Consider the following 16,309-nt stretch of genomic DNA (forward strand, 5'->3'; position numbering starts at 1 on the left):
TGCAGTGGTTTAGTTCAGCTTGATTCTAATTTTTTGTTCTTGTAGTTGTTATTTGTGTTACAAGTTGGATTCCACGATGTAGGTATATGCAGAGATTATTTCATGTGTTTTTTTCTACAGTAGTTGCAGATGTCTTTTTGTTCCAATGTCCTTTTGTTAGAGATCATTTGTAGGGGTTTATTATTAGTATACTTTTTACATCAATGATACGGTGAGATTTTTTCCAATGTCAAAGATGTAGAAATATGACGTCCTTGTTACACCAAAGATCACAATATATTGTAAAATGATTGAGATTCATTGCAATAATTCACTAGACATTATTCAAATTCATTTCACGTTTCTAATGGATGGTCCGAGAAATATGTACTTTACAACATATTGTACACATGGAATTATATGCGACTGATACTCACCTTCCCTACTATATTAATGCTTAGTGCATGTGAAGATTTTGTGTATGAATATCAAAAATTGACATTGTTGAAATCTTTTATATCAACAATTAAAGAAGTTCAAGGAATTGTATAAGATTGATACTCACCTTCCCTACAATATTAATACTTAGTGCATGTGACGATCTTGTGTATGCGCATCAAAATTTGACATTGTTGAAATATTTTATATCAACAATTAAAGAAGTTTAGGGTATTTATTGAGGGATGACCAAGAACAATTACTGCACTTAGTGTTCACTCCAAGGCTCACTAGAATGAATGTTCTAGATATAGGCATTCTAGACTGACATTGCACATTTGTGATTAGAGTCACAACACAAGTGTATTCAAATCACTCTTGTTGTGTGAAGTTGTATTATACAACATGACATTAAATAGATTTTTTATTTTATTGGGGTGAATTTGTTTGGTGAACAACAAATGTATTAAGACAATTATTTTATTGGTGCCATAGACCAGTATCGAAAGATTAATTGTTTAGTTACAAAGCTTTTTTTTGTTTTAACGCTTGTACAAATAGACATACATTTCTTCTAAACAAGGCTTTGTAGTACAATTAATAATCATAAAAGAACAACTAATCACAAGTAGTTGGAACTACCACCATCTTACAGATAATTCTTAGGCAGTGAACACAGTAGAGGATGGGTTGTCAAATAATTACAACCTCACAAGGACACCCATGACGTGGTACCCAAGAGAGGAGCCAAATAGAAAGTATCACAATGAAAAGAGTCAACAAAGATAACAGGAAACTATCAATGGAGGTTAAGGCAAGTAGAGAAAAAATTCAAAAATTGCAATATAATATGAAAAAATGAGAGTATGAATTAATATTGTTAAGGGAAGTAGGGGAAAAGAGGATAGCAACAAGTATTGTGGGAGGAGGGACTAAGGAAGGAGACAAAAATCCACAAATAAAAAATATACAAGATGCCATGGCCAATATGGAAAAAAAAGAGAACCCACTCAGAGCGCAAATTAAAGAAGTTAGATCATAGGCTAACATAGTAAAAGGGCCAACAAACACTTCTAATGACAACATAGAAAACAAGTTCGAAGACAGATTAGAGAGGAAAAATAAAGAAGTTTGAAAGTAAAAAATATCATCATCAAAGGGCTACGCGACTATGGAGAACAGGAATACACAACAAATCTAGTTAAAGACTTCTTTAAAGACCAATTAGACTGGCATGGAACAACCATACAAGCATAGAGAATCAAAAAATGGATAAGAGGAGGCAAGGACATACATGTTAGAGTGACAATGAGGAATACAAGGGACAAAAACAACATCTTAAGTAATAGGAAATTTCTTAGAGGCACACACATATATCTTGATGATGACCTCACCTTAACTCAGCAGGAAGAAAGAAGGAATGGGAAAAAGTGAAAACAACAAGAGAAAACAACAAATGGGCGTGGCTACAAAATGGCAGAGCCCAAATCAACGACAAAATATCACACACTAAATAGGAACTCGGGCCTACTTGAGAACATATAACTATAATCATTTGGAATTGTAGAGGTTATCCTTAGAGAAGAGGACCTAGGTTAGGGCTAATAGCTAAAGATAATGACATCATTATGCTTATCGAGACCCATGAACATGATGGATGTAGAGTTTCAAATTTTGAGGGGTGTAAGAAGGTATCACTATGGAATGAGAAGATAGAAAATGGTAAGGGGCATGGAGGCATCAAAACTCTAATTAAAGAAATTTGGAGCAGATTTATAAACTTGGAGAAAGAAGATGTAAAGAAGTAGTATATATGGATAAAAATAATAGAGAATTAGATTTCTACAATGGTGGTTTTCTGCTACTTCACCCCAAAAGACTCAAAAATGTATTAAAAACATAGATTGGATTGAGAAGACCCATTCGCTACACTCAAAAAAGACATAACAACCTGATGGGGACACAACCCACACAGAATGGACACAACAGAAAAGGGAAAATTATATCAACTGAGAAAATAAGCTAGTACAAACAGTACAGAGAAAATAAACTTCAAAACATGCCCTAAGGGCTTACAATAGCATAAATCTGGATATAATTTCTCATTTCAGAACCTCCTCTCAAACTCCACCTCGAACTACCTTTTACAACGCCAGGAATCTCCTTAAATAGACTTCGAAGGGTTAAGGACTAGGATTACATTTTAGAAAGTTCGAGTAGGCATCCACCGACCAAATAGAAGGTTCCAGAAGCTGCGTTAGAAGTCGGCGCAAATCTAGAAGAATCCAGAAATGATAACCGAACTTTTGGGAGGCATAACTTTTGAACCGTAGCTCCGATTGACGAACCGTTTACATTTTCGGAAAGCTCTTGAAGCGTTCTATAGCCCTATGGACCAGCTTCACTCGTCCCCCATTTTTCAGCCCTTTTTGAGGTCATTTAATGCCCCTAACCTGACTTTGAAGCATTCTTAGGAGGTCTCTACAACCCGAAAACCTGCAATAACTTTCAAACTGTGGGACCTTTTGACCTGATTCTTTTTCTGGAATGCTCTAAATTACAATTACATTCATCTGGCCAATTCACACCTTCTAGTTTACCAAAATGATGGCCCAATTACATACTCCTATTTTTTTGGGATTTTCTAGCACACTGATAGTGGAACTGTGAGAGTTGGAACCTTTATTTGACCCAAATGGGTGTCCAAAAATGAAAACACATGAAATAGAAACTAAGTCTAAGTACATTTTTTTGGGTGACACAAGATTGCCCTTATACCTCTGGATGCTCCTGCATCAGACACCCAGGGTAGATTGAAAGTGACCCTGTCACTTTATGAATGGTAGAGGAAATCCCAAATGGGAAACCTCAACTGCTGAAATCCAAGTTGAATCCTCGATCGGTCGTCCTTTCCAATTGACCAATACTCTTCATACTGCCTGTTTTTGGTACTCCTACCCACACGATGATCTAGAATTTCTTCTATCTCCTCCTTCTTAGAAGCAGGAATCGAACATGGTTCTAACACCAGCTCCTCATCTGCACCATCATCATGATACTCCGTTAAGTCTGCAATGTTGAAAATAGGAGAAATGTGAATACCATCTGGCAGCTCCACCTCATATGCATTTCCTAAGTCATGTTTCTTCAAAATTTTGCATAGGCCAAATTTCTTCATTTTTAGCTTGTTGTAAGTACCGGCTGGAAATCTTTCTTTTCGTAAGTGCACCATGATTAAATCTCCTACTTGGAATTCCTTATGTCTTCTCCTTTGATCAACCCTAGCTTTATACTCTTGATTCATCTTAGTAATGTGTGCTTGAACCTCCTCATGTAGACGCTTGATATGTTCAGCAAATTCCTCAGCTTCAACACTTGTCCTCTCCCCTTGTTCTATCTTCCTCAGCTCTGGTGCAGTCCTTGGGCTACTCCCATAAACAATTTGGAACGGGGATTTTCCAGTACTCCTATTTACAGAGTTATAATAAGCAAACTCTGCCTGTGGTAGAATCAAATCCCATCCCTTGGGCTTATCCCCAACTAAACATCTCAGCAAATTGCCCAGACTTCTGTTTACCACTTCTGTTTGGCCGTCAGTTTGCGGGTGATGTGTGGAACTGAATTTTAGGTCTGTTTTCAACTTCTTCCACAATGTCCTCCAGAAATACCCCACAAATTTAGTATCTCTGTCAAAAACTATACTCCTCGGGAGATCATGTAGTCTCACCACCTCTCTGAAGAACAAGTCTGCAATATGGACAACATCATGAGTTTTGTGGCATGGAATGAAATGTGCCATTTTGGAGAACCTATCAACCACCACAAATACTGAGTCATTACCCCTTTGTGTCCTCGGCAAACCAAGAACAAAATCCATACTTATGTCCTCCCATGGCTTTGATGGAATACGCAATGGCTAATATAGTCCAGTATTGTGGCTGAATCCCTTAGCAACTTGACAAACTTGACAACTCTGTACAAACCTTTTCACATCCTGTGACATTTGAGGCCAAAAATAATGTTCTCTCAGAATGGAAATGGTCTTATCTCAACCAAAATGTCCTACCATCCCTCCACTGTGTTTCTCCTTAATCAGATTTTCCCTCATGGAACTCCTTGGAATGCACAATTGACTACCCTTGAACAACATGCCATCCTAAATCAAATAGTCTAACCACTTGGTTCTATCTACAGCAACAGGCTCTTTACAAGCTTACCATGCTTCAGCAAAATCAAGATCCTCAGGGTACAAATTCTTGAGTTCATCAAATCCAACTACTTCAACCTGCATTATTGTAAGCAACAACTGTCTCCTACTTAGTGCATCTGCCACCCTGTTAGATTTTCCACTTCTATGCTTCAACACAAATGTATAACTCTGCAATAACTCTACCCATTTCATATGCCTCTGATTCAATTTACCTTGGCTATTTAGGTACCATAATGCCTGATGATCAGTATACAAAAAAAATTCCTTTGGCAATAAATATTGCCTCCATTTCTTTAAGGCCTGAACTATTGCATAGAACTCTTGATCATAAACAGAATACTTCTTCTTTGCATCATTCAATTTTTCACTAAAATATGCAATAGGCTTACCTTCTTGGCTTAATATAGCCCCAATAGCGCTGCCACTAGCATCACAATCCACCTGGAACACTTTTCTAAAATTTAGAAGTGCCAACACAGGCTGTTCTGTCACCTTCTTCTTCAGCAATTCAAAACTTCTCGCAGCTGTTGTAGTCCATTTGAACTGTTTTCTATCCCCTCTTATTGTATCAGTTAGGGGTGCACATATGCCACTGAAATTCTTAATAAACTTCCTGTAAAAACTAACCAGACCATGAAATGATCTCACCTCAGTAGCAGACCTTGGAGTAGGCCATTCGAAGATGGCTTTTACCTTCTTTGGATCCATTTTGAGACCTTCAGGTGATATAACAAACCCCAAATAGACTAACTCCCTTTTTGCAAAGATACACTTCTTCAGATTAATTAACAGTTTCTCTTCCCTTAGCCTTTCAAAGACACTACGAATATGCAATAAATGTTTTCCAAAGTCTTGCTGAAAATTAAAATATCATCCAAATAAACAATAACAAATTTTTCCAAGAACTTCTTAAGTACCTCATTCATGAGCCGCATGAAGGTTCTTGGGGCGTTCGTCAATCCAAAGGGCATGACTAACCACTCATAAAGACCCTCCTCGATCTTGAAGGTTGTTTTCCACTCATCTCCTTCTCGAATCCGTATTTGATGATAGCCACTCTTGAGATCTATCTTTGTGAAGTACTGAGCTCCACTCAAGCAGTCCATAAGATCATCCATCCTTGGCAAAGGAAATCGATACTTGATGGTTATCCTATTTATAGCTCAAGAATCTGTACACATCCTCCATTCTCCATCCTTCTTTGGTGTGAGTACTGTAGGTACTGCACATGGACTCAGGCTCTCTTGAATCAAGCCCTTCCTCAACAACTCCTGAACCTGTCTATTTAGCTCCTCTGTTTCAGTAGTAGTCATCCTGTGAGCAGCCTTGTTAGGCAAACTCGCTCCTGGAATCAGATCTATCTGATGATTGATTTTCCTTACTAGTGGCAATCCATCTGGAACATTATCAGAGATAATATCTCCAAACTCCCTTAGTAAATCTAAAACTTCAAGTGGTATTTCACTACTACCTTCTTTATCTTTCCTAGGAATCAAAGCATAGCACATATGATGATGTTTCATGCCATCTAAAAATTTCCTTCCATCAACAAGACAAATCCTAGCACTGCTACATATCTTTTCACCTTCCTTTTTCATGGGCTTCAATTTGTGGCGAACTCGATCCTTTGTCAAAGAGTATGTGTTTGCATGTCCATCATGTACTACATGTCTATCAAACTGCCATGGTCTACCCAACAATAGATGGCAAACATCCATTGGAATAACATCACAGAGAACTTCATCATGGTAACTCCCAATTTTGAATTTCACTAAACATTGTTCACTTACCAGGACCTTATGATCATCTTTTACCCAAGCAATCCGATAGGGTTGGGGATGTTTCTCCCTCTTGAGCTTCAGCTTAGAGACCATCTCTTCTGATACCAAGTTATCAGTGTTACCACCATCAATGATCACGTCACAACATTTATCCTCACACTTGCATCTGGTGCAGAACAAACGCCTCTGTTGTCCTGGTTCAATCTCACCACTTAGTAGGACTCTTTCATTTACCAAGGTCTCTCCTCTTTCTGCATCCTCTGAATGTGATGATTGTGCATCCTCATCCACATGAGCAACCCTAGCTTGGCCCTTAGCTCTCCTATCTGTCCTTCCTTGTCGTTGAGGGCATTCAAAGGCACGATGACCTTCTTCATTGCAATGGAAACAGGTACCATGGAAGCCTCCTCTTCCTTGTCCACGTCCTCTACCTCTTCCTCTATGATTTCCAAAGTCTTGGTCACGGGAGTGGTTGAAACCCTCATTCCTCTGGTTCCTGCTAGTACCCTCATCTTCATTTTTTTTTGGGTTTCATTGCGGCCTCCAAACGACCTACCGCTTACCCTTCCTCCTTGACCGCGCCCTCTTTGTCTTCCTTCAAACCTTTTATTCAGCTTCTCTTCAACTCGTAGGGCAAATTGATATGCCTCTTCAACGCTGGTCATTCTTACCAGACTTAATTCCTCCTGGATGCTAGGTCGCAACCCACTGATATAACGAGCAACCTTCTCCTTATTTGCTTCTGCATGCCCCGCTCTAATCAAGAGTCGGTAAAACTCCTCTGTATATTCTTGGACTGATCTTCCTACTTGCTTTAACCCATGCATCTTTTTAAACAAATCAAGCTCGTAGTCCACAGGAATGAACTGCTTCAATTTGTCCACCATGCGATCCCATCTTGTGATCTTCTCCTTTCCTCTTCTATTTCTTTCCAATTGAACCTCTTGCCACCAGATTTTGGCATGGCCTTTCAGTTTGGCCTTTGCAAACTTAACCCTATCTGGGTCCCTGATATCCTCATACTCAAAGTATTCTTCCAGTTCATTGATCCAATCGATCAACTCATTTGGTTTCAGATTTCGTGAAAATACACCCACTTCAATTGTAGGTCTTTTCCCAAACTTAGTAATGACCCTAAAAAGCCTTTCCTCTACATGATTCAGAACTTCCCCATCAAATTCCCCTTCTGGTCCCATTTCTTCTTCTTCATTGTCATCCTCACTGCCATCACCTGCGGCAACATTTGCTCCTCTACGGAGCTCCTCTTGCAATGCCTGTACCTGCCTTTGGAGGGCTCTAACCTCCTTAGGATTAATAGCTCTGGCCCTTCCGCCACGCTCTCTTCGTGGAGGCATCTTCTAATTCGAACCCACAACCACACAGTCCTGGTGCAAACTGCCTCACAGTCGGCGCTCTGTCTACACACTCAGGAAAACTAGCTCTGATACCACTTGATGGGGACACAACCCACACAGAATGGACACAACATAAAAGGGAAAATTATATTAACTGATAAAATAAGCTAGTACAAACAGTACAGAGAAAATAAACTTCAAAACATGCCCTAAGGGCTTACAATAGCATAAATCTGGATATAATTTCTCCTTTCAGTACCTCCTCTCAAACTCCACCCCGAACTGCCTTTTACAATGCTAGGAATCTCCTTAAATAGACTCTGAAAGATTAAGCACTAGGACTACATTCTAGAAAGTTCTAGTAGACATCCACCGACCAAATAGAAGGCTCCAGAAGCTGCGTTAGAAGTCAGTGCAAATCTAGAAGAATTCAGAAACGGTAACCGAACTTCTGGGAGGCATAACTTTTGAACCGTAGCTCCGATTGACGAACTGTTTACATTTTCGGAAAGCTCTCGAAGCGCTCTATATCCCTATGGACTAGCTTTGCTCGTCCCCCATTTTTCGGCCCTTTTTGAGGTCATTTAATGCCCCTAACCAGACTTTGAAGCATTCTTAGGAGGTCTCCACAACTCGAAAAACTGCAATAACTTTCAAATCGTGAGGCCTTTTGACCTGATTCTTTTTCTGGAATGCTCTAAATTAAAATTACATTCATCTGGCCAATTCACACCTTCTAGTTTACCAAAATGATGGCCCAATTACATACTCTTATTTTTTTGGGATTTTCTAGCACACTGATAGTGGAACTATGAGAGTTGGAACCTTTATTTGACCCAAATGGGTGTCCAAAAATGAAAACACATGAAACAGAAACTAAGTCTAAGTACATTTTTTTGGGTGACACAAGATTGCCCTTATACCTCTGGATGCTCCTGCATCACAACCTTGAGCTCTCTAGGGGAATAATGATAATAGGGGATTTCAACACTAGAATAACAAACAACCAAACTCTCAATCTTAAGGAGAGTTACAAAAGAAAGCAGAGACCCAATTTGGCTAGAAGGACCCAAAAAAGGGACAGATCATTGCAGGATAGCACGGGAAAGGTTAATCACTTTGTGGTTAAATTACTAGGCTTATGTTGCCTATATAACATGGTCATATGCAATGGTATGGAAAAGTGGCCTAACTAGGGTGGCTTCACATGCAAAAGACACAATGGGAAAAGTGTTGTAGATTATGTCATATGCTCGCAAGACTATGTTGCAAAGATAATTAACTTTGAGATAGAGGATTGCCCTATGGAGCTAAAGTCTAACCATAACCCCATCTTGATAAGGGTAGCCACCCACTGTAAAGATCAACATGTTGTCCCAAAACCTTTACAAAAGAGGAAGATGATTCTGATTGGCAAAGTTTTAATGACACAAGAAAACCATAATATTTTCCGAGACACTCTTTTGCAACTGTCTAAGGTTTAGGGAAAGCATCTCCAATCTGATAAACAACATTCCATGGACAAGGATAATCTTGTTCTTACTATCATTAAAGCCTTGGAGGAGTGTAAGAGATCTAAGGCCACAAGAGAAACCAAGAACACTTTTCCAACCAATCTGTGGTTTGATGAGGAGTACAAAATGACAAAAAAGAGTTGGAAAAAGAACATGAATAGAGAAAGTAGAAAGGAATATGATCAATTAATTAAAAAAGAAGAGACTATGTGAACATGAGAAGAATCGAGTTGATTAATCTTGGTAAAAGAAGCCCTAGAAAGTTTTGGAAAGAGCTTTAGTAGAGAAAAGCACAAATAGAGAACAACATCATAGGAACCAAATCACTGGAATATGCCAAGTCCCTCTACGAGTGTGGTTTAAAGAGAACATAGAACCATGGTAACCAAGACTACAAGTGAGTTATTTAGCCAAAAGGATATTATTCAAAGCATAACGAGGTTCGATGTTGGTAAAGCACAAGATATAGATGGACTACAAGCTGAATAATTAAAATGGGGAGTTGAAACTCTGACACCATACATCACTAAGATTTTCAACAATGTCAATAGAGAAGGCTTCCTTATAAATTGGACAAGTGTGGTGATCCCACTCCACAAAAGCGGAGATATAAACAATCCTTCTAATTACCGAACCATTATGATCCACTCTTTGGAAAGTTATTTGGCAACATGGTAGCACAAAAAATAAGTATATCGGCTAAAACAGAAGGCAAAAGAGCAAAAGGACAAGCAGACTTCAAATCAAAACACTCTACTATAGATCACGACGTCACTCTCAAATATTTGATAGAGAAAATTTGGGACACTTAGGGGGACGAGGCTTTTTGTTGTTTCATGGACTTTTAAAAAGCATTTGACACAATGCCACGTAACAAAATTTGGGACAGAATGGAAGAGTTAGAGGTTCTTAAAGAACTTAAGTCTGTTGTTCAAAGATTATATGAGTAGGTCAAAGCTAAATCAAAATAATGGAAGGGCTATTAGAGGATTTTGGTAGCAACATTGGTGTTAAACAAGGGTGTCAACTATCTCCAACATAATTTGGCCTCTATATTGACGAGTTAGAAGAATGGGTAAACAAGGCCAATGGTGAGAGGTACAACTAGCCCACTTTGTGATAAGATTGTTCTTATATGCAGACGATCTCATCATACTTGCTAAAATGGCTAAAGGTTTGAAAGAACACTTGAAAGAACAAAGAACGTTTTTGCCATGAAGTGTGAATGCAAGTGAACACTAGCAAAACAAAAGTTATCATCTTCTCGCTGAAGAAGAATAAGAGTATACATGACGAGTTCCTATTTGAGGGTAACCCTCTTGAGATTGTGGAGGAGTACAAATACTTGGGCATAGATTTTCATAACAAACTCAATTGGGATACATGCAGATAAAAAAGGATCCAAGGGGGCTAGAAGGCATTATATTCTCTACAAAACAGTTGCAGGAATGTAGAGTTATGTGATTGGATGACCATGAAAACTCTTTTTCGTTTGCTGGTCACTCTGGTTATTCTATATGGATATGAAGTGTGGGGTGGTAGTATATCCAAATTCAAATGACAACAGGTAGAAAGAATTCAAAAACACTTCATCACATGCAATCTTAAAGTCAAGACCATAGTGTTGAATGAGATCTTATTGGCCGAGGTGGGTTTCTTTCCGTTAGAAGCTGTTGCATTGGTTCGAATGCTAAGCTATTTAAAGAAAAACCAAGGTCTAGAAGCACATCGTTGGCCCAAGCTAGTCATAGATGAAAATCTTGTCAAGGGAAAAAGCACATGGATGAAGCAAAATGAAAAATGGATGCGAAAATGGGATATCAACATCCATACTTGCCCAAATAGCATTAAAGAAATAAAGAAGTTTGTCATGGAAAAATTTCGCAATGTTTTTTGGACAAGGCACATAAGGCGAAAAAAATCTTATTATATTAAAAAAATTAACCCCACTTCTAGTCATGATGAAAAGGCCTATATAAAAGCACCTATTAATTGGAAAGCAAAAATGTTGATGGTGCAACTAAGAACTAGTTCACACTCGCTGTGGTGTGAAACTGGTAGATGACAAGTTCCAAAGGAAGAGTGGATAGATAGAACATGTTTATTCTGTGATATTGTAATGTCCCCTTTTTTAGCATTCATAGCATGATGTTGTCGTTAGTCTATTTCCCCACGGTCCCGTAGGCTAACCAGGACATTAAAAGGACTTAGAGGCCATTTGGCCTAGATAGTTTCAATTGCAGGTCTTTCTGAGGGGTTTAGAGGCAACTTTGGGCATACTTACTATTTATAGTAAGTCATCTTGGATATGGTTGGACATCCAGTCGCAGCGGTATGTCGATGGTAATTGTTTAAAATCGACAAGAAGACTTGTTTATCATTGATAAGATTTGTTATGCATTGATAAAGTTATTTTACAAAGTTAAATTTAAATATTTAACTTTATTGATGCATAGACTATAGTTTGTGAAAAATATTTAATTAAAAGAGTCCCTTTTATTTTATAACACATTGGAGACATAAGTTATATAAAGGGAGTGATGTTTTATCCCACATTGAGAAAACGAAGGATTGAGCTCTTGTGAGAACACTATAAAAGAAAGCGGAGAGCTTCTTTTTAGTATGCTTGGAAATATCAAAAAAATTGAAAATTTTTCTAGAGATTATGTCTCAATAGTTTGAAGGACGAAATCCCTTCAAGCTGAAAATCTTGACGCCATTGAAAGATATGGTCTTGAGATTTAACATGGTAGCAGTCCAAAAAAGTAGATACGAAAAAGCAATCTGAAAAAGCGGAACCTAAAAAGCAAGCCGAAAAAGCAGTCTGTAAAAGCAATTCGAAAAAGCAGAGCCGAAAAAGCAGGCTAAAAAAGTAGTCCGTAAAAGCAGTTCAAAACGAAGATCCAAAAAAGCAGTTCGAAAAAGCAAATAAAAAAAGCAAAGCAGAAGGGGCAGCATTGAAGGAAATTATTACAACCATCTACAACCAGGTTCTCTTGTTAGTATTGTTTTTAGGGTATTATAAATTTCAGCTGTAAGTGTGCATTATACCAGCATTATCATTTTGTAATCCATGTAAATGCCAAAACTCTTAGCCATATTTCATGAGCATTGTATTTGAAATTTCATTGCAATTAAGAAGATAATAGTTGTTGGTGTCATTTAAGTAATTCAATATCATTATTTATCAGCTAGTTAGTTTGCATACCAACTGTTTGTAAAAATGTCAGTTGGCTGTAGGTATTCATTTCTCATACTTAGATCATATATATGCATTGAATATTGTCAAAATTAGTAGCACACTCATGTTAGGTCATTGTGTAGTCCATTTGGAGTCTTCTAGCACAAGATTCTCATTGATGCAAATTGAAGAAAGAGTCATTTTAAGCCAACTAAAATACTATATCAGTCATACGTCCCTTGCATGTGAATTGTTTGATGAAATTTTTTGAGCTTTCATCAGCATTTTTTGAGAGCAGATTTGTGGTGGGTCATTACAGTGGTATCAGAGCGATTTCCTGCCAGCCTGATTGGGTTATTTTAGATTGAATTCAATTATCAGTATGGCTTTAACAGGAGACAAGGATTTGGAAGAAAGAATGCACAATGTAAAGAAGAAATTAGATTGTCCATTTTAGCAAACAGAGGACCTTCTAAGAACTTTGGAGGAGTTGGAAACTTATTTAGGCAAGTTTGATCAGTCAAGACCCGATGCTATGCAAATAGTTTTATCTCCAGTATTTGGTTCGTTGGTTAAGCCCTGATTATTGAAACATCATGATGAGGTAATAAGACTTACAACTCTCTCTTGCATTAGTGAAATCATGAGGATAATAGTTGGCCTTGATTCTTATGACGATTAGATTATGAAAGAGGTACTTCACGCCATGGTAAAAAGCTTTGAAAAGTTGGACAACATTCGGGACCCTTATTTCACAAAGAGGGCAAGATTACTTGAAGTATTTGCAAGGTGTAGATTTGAAAATATTATGCTAACAATTGGTTGTATTAGTGACATTCGCAGGATGTTTAATACATTTTGGAATATTATGGACGAGTTTCATCCCAACAGAGTATTGGCATCGATGCACTCCATCATGTTCACAATCTTGTTTGAGGGGGAGGATGAAATTTCTAAACTTTTGGCAGAAGACTTAATGGTATGTTTGGACAAAAGAGAGGAATTTGTCACCTATGGCATGTACATGGTTAAAGAGTCTGATTGATAGGCCTAAGGATTGTACCTTCCCTATGACAGGTAAAAACTTGTATGAGGAGTTTAACAGACATGTGGATTCGATACAGGGAGACATTAACACATCTTCAGGTAATGGTTTATTTGCATCATCTTCACAGGCAGAAGGGGTTACAGATGTTGTGTAGGTTGAGCCAGTTGCATCAGAAGGTGATTGTGTGATTGACACAGATAGTGATTCCAGTACAGTTGGGCTGGATGAAGTTACTACAGTTGAGGATACTGTCACATTTGAGGATAGTACAGTTGATCAGAAAGTGAACATTCATGACTTTGCTGAGAAAGAGTACGAGGCACAGTTAGACGCTTCGTCACATGAGGTTAGGGCTAGTAGAACTCCGCATGATTTGTCTAGCCAGCTGAAGGTGAGCAAAGACAGTATTGTGACTTCATTATCTCATCATGATAGAGGATCACATTCGGATGATTCAGTTACAGGGTAGACATAAGGGAGTTCAGGCAAAGTCTTCTTGTGTTGACTTACAAGTGATTAGGGAAGGAATGGGAACGATGAAGTTGAGTTATTTACATCTTCTATCAAATCGTGACCATCTTCTTAGCCTTGTCGGAGACTATTCAGATGCCTTGAGGAGAAAGGAGGAGGAAGTTGATAAGCTTTCTCGCGAGCTTGAGGACACTCGAGCTTCTTTGGTGAATACTCCATTGGCATTACAGGACTGGGAGAGACATAGGGATAAGCATGGCATGGAGTTGAGTTTAGTTTCATCTTGCACTCCTGATACTCAGCTTTCTACGGCAGGTAGATCATATGTGGTCGTTGATAATGTTGCGAGTTCATCTTGCATTCACATCTAGGATACAGGGACAATGTCAGACATGTATGTGGAGTTAGTTGGTATTGGTCATATTACAAAGGTGAGGAGTTTGCTTGAGTTACCAGCTGATTCTAGTTTACGGATATGGACTCAAGATTGTTATATTGGCGTTTGGGATTCAGTTGACTGGAGATCTTTATCACTTTTTGGTAGCAGTGATTGTTTGGGTGCTATCATGGATTTGATTGGTAGATTGCACGGTGTTGTCTTTTCTTGTGCCAGCAGCTTGTCCGATGTTGGTGTTAGTTTTTATACATCGGTGATGGGCTTTGTTCATATATCCAATCGACCATTCTTGCTGGAATGTGTTGATGATCTTTCATATTTGGCAGTGTGTACAAATGAGTCCCAGGATCATATTGGCATTGATGACATCCAGGAGGATGCAGTGGGCAGTTTTGAAGACTTAGTTTCCTTAGCAGTTTCTTTTGGTACAGAGGAGTTGGACAACAGTGCTACAGACTTTGATACTCCGTATGTTGATATGAGCTTTGGAGTTGATTCGCAGGATATGGATGGTAATACTCTAGAGACCACTAACTTTGAGGATACTCCTTTAGACAGTGCGTCATAGGAGGTTTGTAGGAGAGTCTAGCCAGTGCCATCATGTGTCTAATCAGTTGAGAGTTAGTGAGCGAGACATTGCTACTGCTTGCCAGCATTTCGATGCCGCTTGTCAATTGTTAGCAGTTTATGGATGGGGTTCTCCTACTAGTGATGAGCAAGGAGGCAGTTATCTTTCCTTAACAGAGATCCACTCTTTATGGGAGGCTATTCAAATTTTGAGACAGAATTATATGTAGTTGGTAGCCGACAGAGATTATCTTATGGAGTGGGGGAATACAGCATACGAGGCATTATTGGCCAAGGAAGATGAGGTGAGCAAGCTTACTCAACAGCTCGAGGTGACTTCTGAGTTTCTTGAGAGTACACAGTTGGCTTTCAAGAGGTCACAGTTTCATTTAGCTAAGGTGACCATGGAGTTAGAATGACTTCATTCTTTACCAGATTCTGTACAATCATGGACCGTGGTGTCTGGTGATCCGCAGATGTCCATGGTCGAGGTTGATAGAGGTAGTGGAGATGAGGATATATCTGTACACGACACTAGTATTGGCATATTTGGTCTGTTTCCACTGGAGGCAAGCTCAACTGAGTTGGGCGCTGCAGCTGAGCATTGTGGTATGTTTGACTTGGAGGGCACAGAGACTAGTGATGTTGATTCTGCACTCTTGACTATATCATCCTCTGACTTAGCTGATGATCAATCACAGTTGGTTGTATCACGTCTGCAGGATGAGTCTTTGACTGGGATTGGTTCTTTTTACTGACATTATACTGTAGGATATGTTCATCGGTTTTCTCTTGATCCATGTGTTGAGGAGTTGATGGCAAACAGGTTTGGTTTGGGCTCTCGTTTTTGCTATCTACCATGTAATGACTATTCACCATCAGCAGTGCATGGGTGTTATGGTTATGAGACAGTGGTCGGTGATCTGCAGAGTTGTGTTAATTGCAGTAGGTGTGCAGTGTGTGGATTCTCTGTATTTGGTGTAGTTTCATGCGGGAGTATTCATCGTTGTTACATAATTGTATTGTACATTCCACATAGGCTAGTGGGATGTGTTGATGGTATTTACTATGTTGGCAGTTTGGGTTATCTACTCTACTTGGGTTTTGATATTTCGAGAGCTTGTTTCTCATGGGTTTCTGACTTTGGAGTTTGGGTGAGTTGTATTCGCCAATTTGATTATGGATTCCTCTTGGTTAATTTCAGAGGTTATTGTAGGAGCCTATGTTGACTGACAACAGTATAGTTCATGACTACATTTGAGATCCAAGTGGATTGATTGGGTTGTTGTTTGACCATTGCTTGGGGACGAGCAATTTTGGGAAAGGCGGACTGTAATGTCCCCTTTTTTAGCATTCATAGCATGATGT

The sequence above is a fragment of the Cupressus sempervirens genome, chromosome 10 (assembly GCF_028749045.1).
Source record: "Cupressus sempervirens isolate cs-2001-9-10 chromosome 10, ASM2874904v1, whole genome shotgun sequence".
NCBI classification, from domain to species: Eukaryota; Viridiplantae; Streptophyta; class Pinopsida; order Cupressales; family Cupressaceae; genus Cupressus; species Cupressus sempervirens.